Raw genomic sequence first — 4,947 nt, forward strand, 5'->3', positions numbered from 1 at the left:
GTCGATAGCCTTAAAACTGAGAGACTAGTTCGCGTAGAAACAGACAGACAGACAGACGGACAGAAGGACAGACGGACAGACGGACATGCTCATATCAACTCAGGAGGTGATCCTGATCAAGAATATATATACTTTATGGGGTCGGAGATGTCTCCTTCACTGCGTTGCACACTTTTGGACAAAATTACCCTCTGCAAGGGTATAAAAATATGAATATGAAACGATGTGAAAAATCGGTGGCTTTTAACACAGCCATGTGAGACGGAACCTTCACGTTCAGAGAACTTGAAGATTCCGTCTCACAAGGACGAACTGTGTCAAAAGAACCTGATCCAAGTTATATTATATTTTCGTTACTCAACGACGTCATTCCTACAACTTGAATAATGGGTTTCCGACTGTTCGCCCGTGCCAAATTTAGATATTTAAACGTATTAGTTGTCAAAAATCAAAGTGGAGAGTAAATTAGAATTAGAAAAATAAAAAAAGTAAATACTAACAAATATAAAGTTCATCAACTTTTTTGGGGAAAATAATAACACTTTTTGACTCTATAAGGTAGGCCCGTCGGGCATCTCCCCAATTTCTGAGAACATGGCTAAATCCTTTCAGGCAACAGGGCCCATTGGTGAGTATGTGGACCGCCACTCTGGTTTTCTATCACGTATAGCTCCTAGGACCTTGTCTGGAAGCGTGGAGGACGAAACTACGAAACTAGTAGAAGTAGTAGTAGAAGTCACTAGTACTCCGCGGAAAAGCTACATTTTCCGAAAGGTTATCTGCAGTCGGTGCTACACTCCTAAGTACCGGTCTTCAAGCAAAGTCCCAGCACAGGGTGCCCGATCGGAACTGAAAAATTGTTTCATATAATCGATGGAATTCCCCAGCATTTGAGCCCAGTTGTTCCTTTCATTTCTGGAAGGAGAAAATTGAGAACTTAAGGTAAGAGATCTCGTTTCTACCTTAGTAATTTTTAATTAGTTTGTTTTTAGGAGGAGTTTGTTTGTCGTATATACAGACCTCTTGGCAATAATGTCTTCACCATCATACCGTCTGCGTGAGATGGGAGGGTATCGTCTTTAATTCCTCCACAAAATTGCAGGAAGCCCATGAATCCCATTTTCTCATGAAGGATACAGATTGATCATCATGAGTTGGAGTCTTCTTTAAACTGTGCAAGGAATTTTTCAATGTAAACATGTATTCAACATCACTCATAAATTATGGCTTGGAAAAAAATGAAATTAAAAAAAATAAAATAGAAAATCAAAAAAATAAAGTTTTTCTCTTTAATCTTTTTTCTGTAAAACATACAGAAAGACATGGCCTAATCGGCACTGGAGATGATTCTGATCAAGATTAGAGATACTTTATGGAGTCTTATAAACCACTAGAAGATACTAACTATTAATTTCACAGAGACTTGTACAGAGGCTGTTGGCCAAGCCAAGAGCAGAGCCAGATAAATGGCCAAAAACTCACACTTTTGATATTTTATTTGCTAATAATCCCAATCCCGAAACTTAGCACCTGCATTCAAATATTTTTGTTACGAAGTAAACTAATTTTAAAGCAATTTAAAAAAAAATGATGAAAAATTCAACAAATGCGAAAACAGCAGATGAATTTGTTCCAAATCCTTGGAACGGTCTTCCTCCCGCAATAGGCCAGTATTGGGAACGAATCTCCGGACCTAGCGCCCAAGGCCGAGAGTGTAGGTTCTTCTCATGAAAGTCAGGCACTATAGCCGAAGGACGGGATGAAAGAATAATTGGATGGCGTCCGTCCAAGACGAAGGAAACCAGCAACTCATCTTCAAAGGGAGAAAGCTGGCTTGAGGATAGAACCAATCTGCCTGATCTCAACAAGCTAAACTCAGAACGCTAGAAAGCAGAGGGCTAGAGAGCAGAGAAAATGTGGAGTCTGCCACGTCCTTCCCTGCGTTGCACACTTTTCACCAAAATTATAATACCCTCTGCAAGGGTATAAACAGCTTATGGATAAAGGGTAAAAGTTGTTGGTTTAAAAAAAGTAACTTGTTTGACCTTTATTCACCGTATTGTTGATTAGGAATTGACAATTGCAATTTAAGCGGGCGATGGTTCGCTTTCGTAGAATGTGGAGGCTGCAAAACGAATTCTGGAATTGATCTTCTGATAAATGGGAGCATTGAATCCGTGCCAGTTCACATACTCGGCGCAGCTATCCTTTAAATCCTTCATGTCCGGAATAAATAAGACGCGCCGAAAAGACGTGTCACACAACAATATTTCTTTTGTCTAAAATAAAGAAAAATACACGATTACATCATTGAAAAGTATGAGTTTTTGGGGGAAAACGTACAAAATCGGCACGTGCAATATGTTTTTGGAGTTTGTGAAGGTTGGTTTTGTCCTCCTCCAGGTTACTCTCCATATCTTTCACTATATCGGTGGCATTCACAATCTTTTGCTTCAGGACCGTGAAGGCATGATCAATATGAACCATTTGGATTACGTAAATTATCTTTTGTTCCCAATTAACTATTTCGTTGATCCCCTTCTGCAGTTCCGCCTTTTCTTTGCCATAGAAGCCCCCTACACTTAAATCGTCGTGGACATCATGCAACATCACTTTAAACGCATTTTTGAGCTGAGCAGTTCTGTGTTGGACATTGGTGAGGAGTTCCAAAGATTTTCCTGTTTCTTTGAGGCCCAATTCCAGAGTTGAAGCTGTTATGTTCCAGATTATATTCCTATTCGTTTCCGACAGGTCGCTGCCCCCAATTTTATCGATGAAGATAGTGAAGGTGCTGTTGACGGAAATGCACCACTCGAAGACTGGGCCCACACAGTTTTGGTAGGTGAGACGGGCTTCGGAGTTCAAAGAGCGAATCAAAGGCAGCTTGACCTTGGCTTTGCCCTTGTATTCCAGCATGGCTTTATCAATCTCGTCGATGGGCTCCTGCAGCTGCGCAAACTTCACCTTATTGTCGAACTCGGCTTGATATTTCAACAGGATTTTCGACAAAATTTCTATGCCTTTTTTGATATCAAGCTCGGTCTCATCGCACCTGGCAAAGAAAGGACAAAAGGCACAAAATGCAAGTGCCGTTGCCAAAACGACGGCAGAAGGATCCTTTCCCATAACTGATTAAGAAGGATTAATCCACTGGCGAGGAGCTGTCTGGTGCTTCCCTGACGAGAGAAGATCTACTATTGTTTTCGAAATGCACGACTTTCGGTGTTATATATGTATACCCAATTCGGTTTTTGGGAACTGTTTATTATTCAGAACAAGAAATTCAGCTTAATTTCACAAAAAAAACTCAGATATCGCAAAGCTATAATATTCAATGTAGACAGTCTCCTTATCTTTTAAGAGAGATGGGAGATGGGAGATGGGCTCTGCATGAGTATGACATTTAAACTTTTTTGGGAATTTTGACACAATAATTCTAAGTATTTACTGATAGTGATATTTTCTGGACACAGCTACATATGTATTTATTAAACATTAATCAACATTAAAATCCAAGATTCCAGTATCCAGATTTTAGATTCCAGATTTATATATGGGTATATCTATTAGAGATTTAATAGTTTATTTTCTAAGCTCAGGCGGGCGTTTCTGTTTAAGAAGGTGTAAAGAGTTCGAACCGTGATGTTCACCTTTTTAATGGTGTTTTTTATATGGTCGCCAAATTTCAGTTTTTTGTCTGGTATTATTCCTAGATATTTCACGCTAGGTTCCCAGTTGGCATAAGTATTCCCTAGCTTGATTGCTCCATTGGGAATGTAGATATTTTTCCGTTTCTTGTAAAGTAGTTGCCTGGGTTTTATCAGAGTTCACGAGGATTTTCCATTTTCGGACGTATAAGTTAGTTTGTTCAAACGCTAGAGTTCATTTGTTGGTGATATCCGAAGATAGTCTACCTGAGCCGAGAACCGAGAACGACCGAGAAATTATATGATGGAAGTGTTCCAAAGATCTATGGACTCATCAGATCCCTTTAGCTCAAGCATTTATATTAAAAAAAGGTCAGTTCGACATAAAAAACAACCCCTTCCGCAAAACGTAATTGAACTCTTTGCAGCACCCCAGCAAAGTGATATTCCTAGTACCAGAAAATCTTTTCCTAACAACAGAAGTTGTAATGATATTTCAGATAACTCTGATGACTCGGACTCAAATGAAATAAATCCATTTTCATTTGAATTAGCTGTAGATAACGATTGGACACATTTCATTTCAATCTCATTTGTCTTTGCTGAAGCACAATGTTTTAATACTATATAATATATATATAAATATATATTTTTATTATAAATATTAAAAATCTGTATAATATGTATGAAAATAATTAACATAGGTACAAAAAACAAAATCTAATTATAGATAATGTATACGTTACTTAAAACATTGGTTAAACATTATAGTGGTGTATTATTAAAATATGCCAAGTTTCTGCTCGATATATACAATTTTCGATTTTATGCCGCTTATTTGGCAATCCTACCCACTGTGCAATGTTGCGTTCTCTTTCGCACATTATGTGGCAGCAGATCTCCAAACATCGAACAACTCCATGTTGGCGAGCCTGAGGTTGTGACCTTAAAAAGTGAATTACGCAGAAAGTGCGCAAAAGGGCACTTTAATATTACGTTCATACGAACAAGAATTGAATTACCTTCAACCCAGTTTAAATATTAAGGTCAAACTAGCTCAAAGGCCGTTTATATCTCTAATTAAACATTAGTTTTTGCTATTGATTAACACAGCTCTGTAAAAACACTCAATTAAAGGGACAATCACAAACAATCCAACATTTGAGAATCGAAAACATATAGTACAAACCACTCCATTTCGATTCCATAACAACTTTTTTATAAATTACTAGGTTTAATGCCTTTTTTATTAGCTTTAAACGGACTCTTTTTCCCGATAACAAGCGATCACGACACTCCG

The 4,947-nt window shown here is 38.1% G+C and overlaps 1 long non-coding RNA gene across 4 annotated transcripts; it reads left to right on the forward strand.

The window, feature by feature from the left end:
- Positions 1 to 430: 430 nt before the first annotated feature.
- Positions 431 to 1,227, forward strand: LOC138925548 (uncharacterized). 4 transcript variants are annotated; one of them, XR_011441793.1, is made up of 3 exons: positions 431 to 628; positions 671 to 942; positions 993 to 1,227. It is a non-coding gene; the product is annotated as an uncharacterized lncRNA (long non-coding RNA). The 4 variants fall into 4 exon arrangements; XR_011441791.1 differs by having other exon boundaries at positions 431 to 558; positions 613 to 942; XR_011441790.1 differs by having other exon boundaries at positions 433 to 628; positions 678 to 942.
- The last annotated feature ends 3,720 nt before the right edge of the window (positions 1,228 to 4,947 follow it).

This window comes from Drosophila bipectinata, chromosome XR, assembly GCF_030179905.1.
Source record: "Drosophila bipectinata strain 14024-0381.07 chromosome XR, DbipHiC1v2, whole genome shotgun sequence".
Taxonomy (NCBI): domain Eukaryota; kingdom Metazoa; phylum Arthropoda; class Insecta; order Diptera; family Drosophilidae; genus Drosophila; species Drosophila bipectinata.